The sequence below is a fragment of the Dryobates pubescens genome, chromosome 13 (assembly GCF_014839835.1).
Source record: "Dryobates pubescens isolate bDryPub1 chromosome 13, bDryPub1.pri, whole genome shotgun sequence".
Lineage (NCBI taxonomy): Eukaryota > Metazoa > Chordata > Aves > Piciformes > Picidae > Dryobates > Dryobates pubescens.
In genome coordinates this window covers 4121551-4137253 of record NC_071624.1, presented here as the reverse complement: position 1 = coordinate 4137253, position 15703 = coordinate 4121551, and the positions used below count along the sequence as shown (strand labels likewise).

The window sequence follows — 15703 nt, the reverse complement described above, 5'->3', positions numbered from 1 at the left end:
GCATCCTGTTATTCCAAGACAACGCTCTGTGTTTATAGCTACCAGTACTTTGCTTTAGTTACATGCTGCTAGCACAGCACTATTTTGCCAAACTGCCAGTTACTTCTACACTTATGCTAAGCATGGCCTACCACTATACCAAGCTCTAAGCTTATGTTGCCAGATTGCTCATACCACTTATTGCTATGATCGCCACAAACATCAGTTCATCAGTTTGTTGTTTGGTTGTTGTTTTTTCAGTTACACAGGTCAAAAGCACACAGAGATCCACTTTAATTCATCTTCAGATGTGACTAAACTGCGTAAGACTGAGGACACATCGTGGCTGCTTCAAAACAATTTAATAATGCCCCTCCCCCCCCAGTCTCTTTTGGCGATGGTGGGAAGCAGCGTACACCCTGCCATGAACCTGGAATGCAGAAACAACTGTGAAGGAGCACACCAAGGCACCAAAAAAGCTCACATCTCTTTACATGCACTTTACATGCAACATCTGAGCAACCAATGTGTTGAAATGTCATACTAACTGAAGGCATAAAGAGAAAATGGAGGGGATAAAGGTAGTGAGCTCACAAAGGCTGATGTCAACCTTACTAGAAGACCCTGGGTTCCAGACTTCCTAGGTTCTCTTTATCATCAGCAGAGAGAGGTGATTCTGAATAAAAGCCTTGATCTTCAGATTTTGACCTACCCTCTGGAAGAAGGAGCCTTATTCTCCAGTAACTAGGCAGAGGATTTAACTTCAGAAAGTTTACACCCAGCCCTTTACCTCCTATTTTTGAGCATGGCCTTCAATCAAGGGGAGAGTGGGCATACAAATTATTTATGTCTTTAAAGTTAAGGACATAAGTAAACGTTGATTTGGAGCTTGAACATGGCTATGCATGCCAGTTGTGTTTTCTTTGCAAGATCGGTGTTACACTTTGTGCCTGCTGCCTGCTGCTTCTTTGTTAATAACTTCTGGTGAGTTCTCAAGTGCCCTAAGAGGCAGAGAGGCCAGTTTCTCTCTTGCAGTGAGGCAGGTGCCTTCTGCAGTGGTTATGAGCAGCTCGTGATGGCGAAGTGCTGACAACTCTCAAATCTTTGGGGTGGAAGGAAGCACTTACATGAGATTTATGTGATAAGAGCCTTCCCATGGGATGACTTTCCTCCAGAGTGAAGACTGGTGCCTTTGCACAGCTCAAAAGCAAGCTTGAGAAAACTGTGATGAGAGTGCATAATTTCTGTGTGAGAACTGGCACTACCTTATTCACTGCCTCTCATTTTTCACTTTCCTATTAGTGTTAAGGCAGTAGTACCACAGCTACCTGTTTCTGAAGGGAATCAGCGGTCTCCTGGGTGACTGCTCTGCATAATGACAAGTTCATCCCTGACATCTGGGACTGGGAATATTCAGCCCCAAATAGATCCACTCCCACGTAACTGCACTGAGGCACAGGCTCATTTCAGATGTATGAAAAAGGCAACCAAAATAAATGTATTATCTCACATAAAATGCATACAGTCCCAGGAAGCAGGACAGATTGTAGGTGTCACTAAACAGTGCATAGTAAATAAATCATATTTGCAATGCAAGATGCTTCAGCTAGCCAAAGCCTGAGATGTTCAGGGGCAGAGAAACTGAGGGCCTGGGTGTTTTCAGGACTGCAAATCTCAGCCATGAAATCTCAATCAAAGGCAGGAAAAGTCCAACCTATGCTCAGGAGCAAGCTGCACTTGCAAATGTGGAGGAGTCATGGCATACAGACTCTTACATGCATCTCAGTGCTATTGAAAAGAACAGGAACAGGCAAATGGTTCCCAACTGCAATACCCATGACTTTACTCAGAACCACATGCACAGCAGTAAATTTCCTTCAGCCAGTAAGTGTATGCAGATTTTGTGCTCTGTAAATGAGCAGGCTGCTGCTTAACCATTCTCCATTTAGTTATGTCAGCCCTGGTGGTAATCGAGGCAGGCTGGACTTGCACCAGGAATCTGCTTTGTGCAAGATATGGAGACATGCTCCTTACTTTTGTTGTCATTTCCTTTGGAAGTTTTCCTATAGGAAGCAGAAACTTCCAGGCATCCTGCTATTGAGTTATAACTGTAACATGTTTCAGTGTATAAAGGTATAAAGTTCCCAGGAATCATTGTTTATGAATTCAAGCTGGACCTTGAGAACATTGCAAACAGGAAGAAGTGAGGCACTTAAGACTAGTATACTTATTTTCATAGGTAAAAGCAAGCAAACAAACACAAAACATAAAGGCACCAGAGAAGAGATGGAATCTCCCTTGCTGGAGTTAGGCAAGACTTGATTTTACAGGGCCCTGGATAAGCTAATCTAAGGCCATGCTTTCAACAGCAGGTTGAGGCACATGATCTCCAGATCATCCCCTCCAACCTCAAATTGTCTATTACTCTCTGGTAACGTTTATACGTAAATGCTGGTGGAAGAAGAAACAGAATTAAAATATATGCCTCTAAAAACAGCTTTATTGCTACTGCATTTTGGAAAAAATGCTTAGTATCCATAGGGTGTTACTTATGGCAGCTGTTAACAGAAGAGCTCTGTATTTTCATAGAATCGGAGAATCCTACAATGGTTTGGGTTGGAAGGGACTTTTAAAGCCCAAATGCCCTGCAGTGAGCAGGGACAACTTTAACTAGATCAGGTTGCTCAGAGCCTCATCCAACCTGGCCCTGAACTCTTCCAGGGAGGGCACATCTTCTACCTCTCTGGGAAAACGATGTATCAACACCGTGTAAGCCAGCTCGTACACTGTTGGCTTCAACCTAGACTTTTAAAGAAGGCTGAGAAAAGTCACTCAACTGTGCGAATTTACATTTAAGACACAGATGCATGGTATTTCCCATCATTACTTCTACCAGTGTTTCACCTCCAGGGTGAGGGAAACCATTTGGTAGAGTAGTGATTAAATGTCACTTCTCAAGGTATCAGCCTGTAAAGGCATGATGAGGATAGTTAATACTGGTTAATACTGTGGCTCGGACGATGTACCAGAAAAAATTAGGTCTCAGTCTGTGCAAAGCCGATGCTAGACTACCACCCAGTCCATGCCACAGATCGGCTTTCTGAACAGTCAACTTTGTAAGGAGACTACCCACCACTGGGCAGCCAAAGCTTCTGAGCAACACTGTCAGGAAAACCTGCTACTTCAGGAAGGCACACTACTCCTGGTGTCTCTTAACTGTGAGAAACAGTCCTCCTAGAGGTGTTTAAAGAGAGTCCCACAAGCACTAAGCCCTCATATGCAAGGCACTGCAGCTGCCTGTTCTAAGAACTGCCCAAAGCTCAGGCCTGGCCCATGACTATTTGCTTTCAGATACTACCTATCCATAAGTAACTTCTGCTCCTCCTTGGGAGACAAGGCAGAGATCAAGTGACAGAATATCAACACATCTTTATATGAAAGTGAGTTTTAACCTTTCCTAAAGATGGAGATTCCTAACAATCCATACAGAACAATGTTTATGGGAAAACATGCTGTAGCCACTTAAAACAAAAGAATTCCTTTCCATTCCTTGCTATACCTCCCTCTGAGGCTTACATGGTGGCCTCATATCTCCACAGAACTGAACTGAGTTAGGGGTAAACTGCATGGACTGACTGGAGTGCAATGAAACTAGGTGATACGCTCAGCTGAAGGGCTTTCATGGTTCCTTTAAATAGTATATCTAACAATTATTTTTAAAATAGGTTTAAAGTAGGCAGATTCTCACAAACAAAACATTTCAATACGGGTGAAAAAAGGCCAGTAAAAAAGCAAGAGAGTTAGACTAGCTAATGATCATAGAAGTAACAGATGGTGAAAATCAGACTGCAGTAGGCTTTGTAAAATCCTCACTAAACTTCTTCACATTAGCTGAATTTATTTTCTTTGTAAACCTCCAAGTCTGGACACAAAAGCAAGAAGATAAAAATTAAGAAAGAGTTACAAATAAAAGTGATTCTCCCTACCAGATAGTTCCCCTTGCAGTTACTGTTAGCAAGCTGTCAGGTAAGACTTTTGTGTCTGCTGGGAAGTTTATCATGGGAATTCTGATGAGAGACATGAACATACTCTATCTGGTAACGGAGAAAACAGGACATCAACCACACACAACTCATGCTGTTAATAGAGAAGTGTTTCCCTGGAGAAGTGGGAGGAGCTATAATTGAAAGCTGGAAGCAGAAAGAGATGTCTCAACATCAGTATGGAAGAAGCCTCCCAATCCTGCTAATGGGCAGAGACCAGGAAGGCATCTACAGTCATGTCATCCATCAGGCTCAGCACCCAGAACACTGAGGTGCCTGAAGTTTTGAGGAACATGAAGTCAAAAGGTCTTGCTTTTGGAAAGGCAAAGTCAAGGAGGTCGGTGGCCATTCAAGAGTTGCATCATGCTTTGATCAAAGAACAGTAGCAAAGCCAATTGTGCCAAACTGGCATTTATGAGATTTTATTAGTTAGGCTGATGCACCGGCCTACATCTTGCCTTTTTTTATGACAGCTTGCAGAAAAGCCCATTATGAGATCAGGAAAACATGAGTCTGATACCCTAGGATCTCTTCAGGCTTTGGTGAACTACTCTCAGCATGGCTCTGGGATGTGTGTGTGGTCAGGCGGGTGTTAGAGGTCAAACATTTGAACCTTTGCAAGTATTATGTATAACACCATAGAAGCATAAGACAGGGTCAGAAGAAAACCAGGTCTACTGTAAGACTGAATTTCTTTGAATTGACAAATAATGCTATTTCACAGTAGTGGTTCTGTCTCAAACAAAAGGATTGCGTCCTTTAAGCTTTCCTACTTGAAAAATGACTTGTGAATATCTCCCTAAATAGAAGTGAAAGGCTATTCCTGAAGCAGCCTCTCTCCAATATTCAGATTTGCTTTCTCAATTCCAAAGCATAAGGGAATGAACACTGACAGGAGTGCAGATCAGGTATTCCTCTGATGCTTGCTCATGGCCCTCTTTTCTCCTTTAGAGAATAGACAGCGACACCAGGAAGTTTGCCTAACTTCACCTCACACCTATATTTAGCTCTTCTTTACATTGTCCTCCAAGAAGTACATGACTGATCACACGAACACAAACGGCACCAAACTGATTCAGAGGTTTTGGCCCCTCTAGATGTTGCAGATACAGTGGGGAGATGGGTTAGAAGGCCACTTGCCTGGGCAGACAAGCATGAATCATCTCACAAAGTTCCTCTGGGAACTCATCAAGTAGGCTAAATATGAAGGCTGCAGGTATCATTACTGACTTGGCTCCCATGCTTATAGGTTATGCAGGAAGCATCTGGCATTAAGCAGCCACTGTGGGTAGCCACAGCAGGCACCTAGTGAGAGAAATCTCTTAGAGGGACATCTGATCTGGGGCTTCTGAGGTCTGCCTCTAATTCATCAACTTTTTCTACAATGCAACCCAAATTATTGCTGGAAACAAGTTGCTTGCTTTAATTGGGAAGTGGCAGCATATGTTAGTAGCATTAATCCACTTTTTGTCACCAGCAGTACAGATCCACTAGAGCTTTACAGACTAACTTTGGGCTTTAGGTAGTCTTTACTTTTATTCTCTTGCACTGCTTTTTCTACCTGTCTCCTCCCTTTAGCAGTGGAACAGAAAGAGGTAAATGACCCTGTTCTTTCTTTTGGGCAACAATCAATCAATTGTTTGAAGAGCTTTCTTCTACCCTAAAGAAAACAACCATGAGCCCATAAATCTCTGTCTTTCTTTCCTATTACATTAAGCTTATCACCTCCAAAAATAAGCATGGTAAGTGCCTCAGGAATGAGATCAAAAGTAAATACCATAATCACACATCTAATGATAGCAAGTTAAAACAATGTATATGACCTACAATTACTAGAGTGATCAGAAAAGGATGATGGGCTAATAGAATAAGTATTTACATAAAAGGGAATACAATATTTCAGTATTACAACCTTAATTAATTAAATGATAATTGCTGTCTTTCTCTCTTATAAAAAGTCAATTAAGATCAAAAGACACAGGCCCACATAGCAGTCAGAGCCTTGCTTCCTCTCCTCTGCCAAAGCCCACAAAGGGGCATTTCTGGTCAAGAACAAGAGCTGTTAACAGCAGCTGAACATTAACAAGAGCACACCTTTTGGCTAGAACTTTGTACCACAAAGACAACAGTTATTAGAGTGATGCATTTCTCTTGGGCTGGCAAGAAACCACAGTATTTCCATTAATGATGGAAAAGTTTCCCTTTTGCTGCCTCCACCCCCGGCACAGCAATTCCTGCTCCCAGGTCTGACTACCTCTCCCTATATGTCATGACCCCAACCCCTGCTTTGCTTTCCTGCCTGGCCTTGGGTGCCCAGATCAGCCCTTGAATGCCTGTGTCTGGCCTTGTGTTCCCATGCCACAATCCACTGGTCCGGCCAAAGTAGATCCCTCCAAGGCTTGACCCCCTCCTCACTTGCAGCCATTACACCAAAGGGTCCAAAACATTCCTCAGTTCATCTGTGAAAATAAGTCTCAGCTCACAGAATCACAGAATGATGGGGGCTGGAAGGGACCTCTGTAGATCATTTAGTCCAAACCCCTGCTAAAGCAGGGGCACCCAGAGTAAGCTGTATAGGAACAAGTCCAAGCATATTTGGAATCTCTCCAGTGATGGAGACTCCACAGCCTTCCTGGGCAGCCTGCTCCATGGCTCTGACACCTTCACAGGGAAGAGGTTTTTCCTCATAATCAGATGGAACTTCCTGTGTTCCAGTTTATGCTCATTGCCCCTTGCTCTATTACTGTGAACCACTGAAAATAGTCTGGCCCCATCCTCTTGACCTTTAGGTACTGATCAGCATTGAGGACATTTCCTTTAAGTCTTCTCCAGGCTAAACAGCCCCAGGTCTCTGAGCTTCTCATAAGGAAGAAATTCCAGTCCCTTAATCATCTTTGTAGCCTCTCTTGGACTCCCTCCAGAAAATCCTTGCCTGCCTTGAACTGGGGAGCCCAGAAGTGGACGCAGTACCCCAGAGATTTCCTCATCTGAGCAGAATACCTTGCTTTTCTTTAATCAGGTCCAACTAGACGTGGACACACAAGCCAAAGGACAGTCTGTTGGGGTTTTTATGTTAGACTCATCTTTTCAAACTATGTTTTTCTATATATGAAATACTTTGGCTCAGTTATAGACTGAAACAGTAGCTCTCTCCTCCCTCTTCTCCACTTGGCTCAAGTCACTACTGTGACTCAATATGTGATTTTGATTTATTAAGACTAATTTCCCCACAATGAGGAAAACAAAACACACAGAATGGCCCATCTGGGCAAATAATTTCTGAAAATGCTTGCAAGACAAATAGCCCAGCACACTCTGAGACACAACACATGAATAATAAACGGGCATTTTAGCATTATATATTTGCTAGCAAATAATAAGATATGCTGGATTTACATTGAGATTCAGATTTGTCTTATTTTAAAGTGCCACACTTTGGGTTACTTGAGACAGTATTTCATGATTTCTGTTTCTGTTGAAACCTTGATGCTGTTCCTAATGCCAAAAAGTAATTTCTCAATGCTAATTAAGCTTATTTAATTATATCTCAAGTCACTATATTTAACAAAACCATGCAAAACAACCTGTAGACCTCAGGATGGGAAAGGTACGCTGATTTCAGCCAGGGATGATATATACCTCAATTAGCAATAAATTACAGCATTAACATATGCTCTCCATAAAAAAAATGTTCCAGTGATGTGTTTTTTTTCAGTGGACTGGACTAGAAAGAACTCTCCTGTTGTAATTCATGGACAACCTTCGGGTTTTGACAGGAGTTTTAATGCCGCAGCAGAGCCAAGGTTAGAGCTTCAAAACTCCTTTTCATACGAGGGAAGAAAACCACTGCACACCGCACAGTGACCAAGGCTGCTAAGCCTTGAATGAGGAGATCCAACATCTCCAGACGAGTGACTGAATTATATTGACTGGTCTGCTTTCCTATATGCCACTCAAGGTACCCAGTCGAAGGGCATTTGAATGATTTATTTCTTCCTTCATGGCCACATCTTTGTATTTTCCAGCAGGAGCTCAGCTGAGTCACCTGTGGCTCCAAGACTGACCCCGTTCCTTCCCCTGCAGACCCCCTCCCCACGGGTATTCCCCCCAGCAGCCGATCGGGGACATGTAAGCCAAAAATGAGGAAGGGGCACAAACTACTGGTCTCAAAGCAACAGTCACTTGCAGAAAACTGGAACAGGATTTTGATGCCCCAACCCGCTGCTGGAATGTATTTCTTGCGAATTTTACTCCTTCTAAAGGAGGCCCTGACAGCTAAAACCTCCCAAGCAACCAGTAACTACATCCTGTTTAATTCCCTGAGAACTGCAGCCTTTATTGCAGGAAATATTTCCTAGTGAAGCATCCCCACGACTATGCGGTCTGCTACACACTGCCACATCCCAACGCGCTGCTGTGTGATACACTGCTCGTTGTTCATTTTGGGTTTGCTCAGCAACAAAAGAATCCCCCAACAGACAGTAGATGCATTTCCTCAGCTGTGACTGACAAGCCGATGGGAAAATATGTTACAAAAGCTTTGGACCCAGAGATGACTTGCTAAGAACTGTATGTATCAGAAACCTGCCAGGTTCTTTAAAGAAAAAAGAGCTAAATTGCTACTAGGTTTTTGTTCTTTTCTGAGGCTGAGAGCATTTCTGTATCTTTTCTTGCTTTCTTCACAGATATGATGAAATCTGATGTCTCCAAAATTTTTATACAGCGTACATTGCACAGGTGTCTGTAAAGATTGCTTGAGAACTAGGAAGCCATACAGAAGACCACACAAAGAAAGATGATGCTCAGTCTTTGAGTAAGTTGGATTGTTTCAAGCATTAGGACTAATTGTTTCATTGCATATGGACTATGAAAAAGATCATAACTCATCTCTGAGCTGAGCATTCAGCATCCATATCTGGAACCAAAGAGATGTCTGATTCTTAGCAGGGGTGAAGAAAAACAGCCCATGAATCTAATAAGAACAAACATTTGGGGGAAAAAAATAGGATGATAAACAATCTCTGTCTAACTGATGAAATAATCTGAGATGATAGTTTATTTGTCTATAGGTGTGAGCCATTTTTATACAGCAGAGCAGGAAACAAAAAAAACCCAAACAAACAGTCAATTTTCTCTTTCCTGGCATTATAAGACTTTAAAGATAATTGTTTCAGGTTTCATTAATTCTATCTTTATTTTCCTGGAGTGCATGCATTTCTTGCTGTTATTTATTCATCAGCAACTATGCTTTTAATTCAGTCATCACTGATGTTTACATTCGGAGATGAAGGCGGCAAGGGCTGTTAGTGCCTCTAGATGGATGCAAATTCAAAAGGGGTCATCAGAAGTGTTTGCTTCAATGAGTATCTCTCTTGTATCTGAACTGCAGACAAGTTGAGACAAGATTAAGATTTCTATGACCAGACCATTCAAATCCCACACCGTCTCTGTTGTGCCATGGACCTCTTTCACCAGGTGAGTAGTAACATGGCACCTATGTTACTTGGAAAGGTAAAATCAGTCCTGGGGTGATCTTCACTAGGATGATGGTGTGCTGATGCAGAGAACCCAACCTTCCTGTAGCCCTGTGTATCCTACATGTGCAGATCTTGTCAGCACACTGTACACACAGTGCAGGGGCCAGTCCCTTCAGTATGTCTGTTTCTATTAATCTGTGCATCTGCATTAAATTCAGCACCTCAAATGACAGATGGTCTGCATGGTTAGCCACTGAAGAGAGGAAGAGTATCTCTGGGATTTCCAGATGTCTTGCTTCACACGTTCAAAAGGGATATGAAGGACCTGAAATCTTGAAGAAATGTCCAAAGTCTCCAGATGCTTTGTACAGGGGAGAGAAAAAACAACCAACCAACAAATAAAAGGCCCTGTTTTGAAAATCCAGACATGCAGCAATTCTGGGAAAGGTGACAAGTTCTGTAAGAGACATGAGGCTCTGCAGGCTTGGGGAGGTACGTGGAGGGCAAGCAATAACACTTCAAAGCCTGGTGGGACTGTTTAAATCCCAGGTACCAGAAGTCATATAGCAAAGGTCTAAGATGACTACCTTTCTAAGTTTTCATTGTATGAAATGAAGAATGGAATATTTTGAGTCTTAGTCCAAGTCAGCTACAGCTTTGGATGAAAATCAAACCAACTTGTCTCCACTTAAATCTCATCTAAAATCTCTACATTATAATCAATTTATAGATCTCTAAAAAAAATAGACTTTTAAATTAATGAGTATTAAAGGACTTCTTGTATTATTCTCTATCATCTAACCCAATTAAATTCACATTCAAAATTAAATAATAGCTAGTTCATATTATTGAGAAGAAACATCTTAGTGCTGTTGCTTCGAACTTTGCTATGATGGCATCCTTTAGAATAGCATACATAGAATACATAGAATAAACCAGGTTGGAAGAGACCTTCAAGATCATCACGTCCAACCCATCAACCAATCCAACACCACCCAAACAACTAACCCACGGCACCAAGCACCCCATCAAGTCTTCTGAAAACTTCCAGTGATGGCGACTCCACCACCTCCCCAGGCAGCCCATTCCAATGGGCAATCACTCTTTCTGTATAGAACTTTTTCCTAACATCTAGCCTGAACCTCCCCTGGCACAGCCTGAGACTGTGTCCTCTTGTTCTGGTACTGGCCGCCTGGGAGAAGAGACCAACATCCGTCTGTCTACAACCTCCCTTCAGGTAGTTGTAGAGAGTAATAAGGTTACCCCTGAGTCTCCTCTTCTCCAGGCTAAGCAACCCCAGCTCCCTCAGCCTCTCCTCGTAGGGCTTATGTTCCAAACCCCTCACCAACTTTGTTGCTCTTCTCTGGACTCCTTCCAGCAAGTCAACCTCCTTCCTAAACTGAGGGGCCCAGAACTGGACACAGGACTCGAGGTGCAGCCTAACCAGTGCAGTGTACAGGGGCAGAATGACCTCCCTGCTCCTGCTGGCCACACTGTTCCTGATGCAGGCCAGGATGCCATTGGCCCTCTTAGCTGCCTGGGCACACTGCAGGTTCATGTTCAGTCTACCATCGACCAGCACCCCCGGGTCCCTCTCAGCCTGACTGCTCTCCAGCCACTCTGACCCCAGCCTGTAGCTCTGCATGGGGTTGTTGTGGCCAGTGTGCAGAACCCGGCACTTGGATGTGTTCAATCTCATGCCGTTGGACTCTGCCCATCTGTCCAGCCTGTCCAGGTCCCTCTGCAGAGCCTCTCTACCCTCCAGCAGATCAACTCCTGCGCCCAGCTTGGTGTCGTCAGCAAATTTACTGATGATGGACTCAATGTCCTCATCCAGATCATCAATAAAGATGTTAAAGAGCATGGGGCCCAGTTTGCTAACATAGAAAAAGGAATTCAAGTTACCTGCATTTCTTAGTTCATCTGGCAGGTCCATGAGACTTTTGGTGGGGAAAAGAAATTGTAAAAGTCTACGGGCACAGATTCAGCAAGACCTGCTATGACATTACTCTCATTTTAAGCACTAGGATATTATTACACTGTCTTCTTGAATTACAGCCATGCCCTAAGCATTCATCTCTGACAGACAATAGCAAAACACACTGATTCTCAAAATCTGTCAGGATTAGATTTAGTCTGACAAGAGACAATGTATAAGTTAAACTTGTGTAATACTTATTATATTATAATCCCCCCAGAACGCCCATGTGACCCTGCCTGGTTGCAGATACAGTCAAAGCTTTTTCCCTTTTCTCTAACATTCTCATTGCTTTTCAATACAGTTGATCCTTTAGGATTTTTAACCTTGGCCTCAGAACCACTTGTGTTTGAACTGTGAAAAGCCTTATGGTGATGAAAAACATTAAAACATATTTAAGTGTGATTATGTGGCAAGAAGAAGTACTCAAAAAGGTACAATATGGGTTTTAATGTTTAGTATGAGATGGAGTTCACATCTGCTCATTTCACAAGAAGAGGGAGGAAAAGATGCTATTTCTAACTGCTGGTTTTTGAAAATCAACCTGGGACCTCACATATTTTGGTTTTGCATTACTAAAAGTTACTGTAAATTGTAATTTGGTGATTCTATTGATATGTGAATCTGCAGCTACAATAAGCCCTTCAAATGCCTTATCTGCCAGGGATACAAACAGCAGTAATTGTTGAATAATGTTCTCTAAATTTCACTTTACTTCTGGCTTTCCAAAGTGGTTTTAAAATAGCCTGCTATTTGCATAATCCTAAAAAACCCAACCAACCAACCAAAAACACAACCCCAAAACTAAACCAACCCCCTAAAAAAACCCACCACCAACAAAAAACCACAAATGAAAAAGCCCACAAAACCCAAAACAACAACAATGTGGTGAGGATTTAAGTCTCTCATGAAAAAACTGAGGAGCTGCTATAATCTCCAATGAACTGGCTTCAGCCTAAATGACAGCCTGAAACGGAAGATGACTTGCATAAAGATTACTTGCAATGTGTTGGAGTTGGGATGCACCAGCTAGAACTTGTTGTACACAAGGGAGAATGGATTTAAGCTTGAGGAGTGTAGATTTACACTGGATATTAGAAATTCTTGTAAAGAACAGTTTGCCCAGGAAAGTTGTGGATTTCCTCTCCTCTGAGGTGTTCAAGGCCAGGCTGGATGAAGCCTTGAGCAATCTGGTCTAGTGAAAGGTGTCCTGACCCATGGCAGGGCAGTTGGAACCAGATGGTCTCTCAGGTCCCTTCCAACCCAAAGCATTCTATGATTCTATGAAAAATACATCAGCAAACATTTTGTTTGTGTCTATGGCATTTAGGATCAATGAAGTTATTAATCTCTTCACATTTGTGGATAATTCATAACAAAGAACTGGCTACTGGACACCAAAGACTGTTAGTCTGGGATATAAATGCTATTTTTGCATGGGCAGTGACGAGCCGCTCTTGCTCACGGCAGCCACAGGCCCACATTTTCTCAAGCCTCACCCACTTTATGGCACCATAGGTGGGACTGCTGGCATAGGGCGAGGAGCCTGCAGCTATGATGAGGAGGAGCTGTGGTCCAGCAGTAGAAGACAAGAGGTAGAAGGGGATCGAAGACAGCAGCAATTACATTCACTCCAGAAGTAAATTGCTGAACTAAGGTACATCTTCTAGATAAATGAATCCTGTTGAACATAGCTGTAGTTGACAGCACTCCAAAATCTCAGCAAACTCACCTAGAATCAGATGATTCTGATCTTCAAAACCACATACCTTTGCAAGACAATATGAAAGGAAGAATGCCACGTGGACGACTCTTTGGAGATGCAGTATGGCTGGAGCTTGTTTTGGTAAGACAGAAATGTTATTTCTTTTTAAAGTCTCAGCACATCTGTCCCCCATCCAAGGACACACTTTCTTCTGGGCAGTTTAGCAGGATTAAGTGGTAGATGACTACTGGGGCCCAAGCACATCAGATCACCTATGATGTACATTCTGTGCATTGCTTTGGTCTCTGCTCGCCAGGCTTCCTGCCTCTCTAGGATTGCTTCTGGATACACAATATGCAACTACTGCTTAAAATAGTGTTGCAAATGTCAAATACTTAAGAAACATTTTAAAAGATACAAAGACATTGCCTTATTTTGTCACTCTTTAGATTCCACTTAATGTATTGCTTCACAAAAAAAAAGAGAAAAAAGAAAGAGCAATTTCATGGGGGGGGGGGGGGGGGGGGGGGGGGGGGAATCAATTTGCCCACACAATGAGTAATGGGATTCTGAATAACACTTCCTCTATAAAGTCTGCACACACTATTGATGACACTTTAAACTCCTGATTTAATCGGCTTTTCAGTGTCAGTTTTTATTTGTGTATTAATATCACAACTGAAATAAAAATTCAAGAAGCAGAAAACAGCTACACATGTTTGATGCTGTATCTGAAAGCCTTAGATATTTAGCAACTTCTTTGATGCTTTGATCTCTGAAGAAATCTTACTAAAATTATGATCAAAGGAATTTATATTATCCCAAGTACTTAGGAACAAACCATCTTAGGGCAATAATCAGTATTCTGTTTAATCCTTCACCCTTGGAATCCATTTTTGCTAAGCACCTCAATCTGAGGGGAGTTACATTTACTTAAGGACGATATTCTCCTAAAACTGAATTAGAAGTAACAGAAAGCAAGACTTCCAACTCACAGAGAGAGCTATGAACTGGATTTTATTTTTCTGGCTAAAAAAAGTGCTTGTTGAAGCTGGTTTTTAACTGTACATAACTTAAGAAAATTGGTATGCAGCTCATTATGTGACTGTTCAGGTTTCTGCTTTTCTGCAGCAGACAAAGAAATAGAATTTCCAATACACAGCTACTTTTAATTTAATCTATTTCTAACTATTTCCTATTGTCAGTGTTTATAGAAGACCATTACACAGATGGATATATCTAATATTTATAAAGTAAATTAACACTCTAGTTTATAATGTGCAAAGGCAGATAAATAATGAATTATCCTTTTCATCAATCTGAGTACATAACATCTATTTCACTGTAATATTAAGTAGTGCATCAGACAGGTTGTTGTAATCCCCCATGGCAACTTAAATCAGAGTGTGATACAAAGAATCCCTAAACTGCTGCTGACAGAACAGTAAAAGAACATTAGAGCCAAGCAAGACTTAACAAAAACACTAATTACTGGTTAGATTATGGATTTACCACTGGTGGTTGCTGAGAAGTAGAGGAGGGTTGTACTTTTGCAGGAGTAAGAGATCAAACCGGGACTCCCAGCCACAGCCAGAGTCTTAATAGCCTCCCACATCCTGACTAAGCAATTCCTCCTCCCATTTACCTGTTCAGATTATTTTTCTTCCTGCACACTCCACTCTCAAGGTGGACTTCAATTTCACAGTGGTTTTCTACTAACTATTTACATCCTTGTGTTTCATCACTCTTTAATGGTGAGAGATTATGAGTAGACTAATGCGCAAACACAACTGACTCTGAGCACACTATTGTAAGCATTCTTCCAAGCTGACTGGAAAATATGCCTCCTTTAAATGAAAATCAATCTCTGTTAAATCTGTTAGCTTCAGCTCATTTGGACTGGCATTGCTTGAAGAGCTCACAAAGAGGTGTGCTGAAGCAGTAACATCAGAGAATCATGCACTCAGTTTTGAGAGATGGCAGATGCAGCAGAACTGCACTGTCTGAGAGGACCCAGAGAGATAATAGAGGCAGACACAGGTTAATTGTGCCTCTGACAAACTCATTGGCAGGTTACCCTTCCTTTTGGGCTGAGGGGCCTGACAAGGCTTGTCAATAAATGCTTTCAAAGGTACAAGGTTAATTCATCCTGGAGCACCTTCTGTTCTGACTTCAGCATTCCATATGGTTCAGCTGTCACACCCTCATAGATCCATTTTTCCTTTTGATCTGTTTAGAATACCTGCACCACTGGCAAACAGGAAGCTGCACAAGGAGATATTCCTCCAACACAAGAATGTCACAGGACTCTCAAAGGTGCTCATACAGCCTGACTCTAGTCACAAGTTTCATGTGAATTGTGGGGCTTGGGAGTTCCTCTGTGTTCCTCGGACTGTGGACTGACAGTCAATTAACAGCTTTTGAAGAACAACCAGGAATTAGAGCAAGCACCAAGGAAATAAGTTTTCCTTATTAGATGTAAACCAGCTGACACAATAGACTCTTCACTTGCCTTTAGAAG

The 15703-nt window shown here is 42.1% G+C and overlaps 1 protein-coding gene across 1 annotated transcript in view; it reads right to left on the bottom strand.

Moving 5' to 3' along the window:
- LOC104309989 (glypican-5) overlaps nucleotides 1-15703 on the bottom strand; it is a 390036-nt gene that overhangs the window by 144396 nt on the left and 229937 nt on the right. The gene's annotated exons all lie outside the window — the stretch shown is intronic.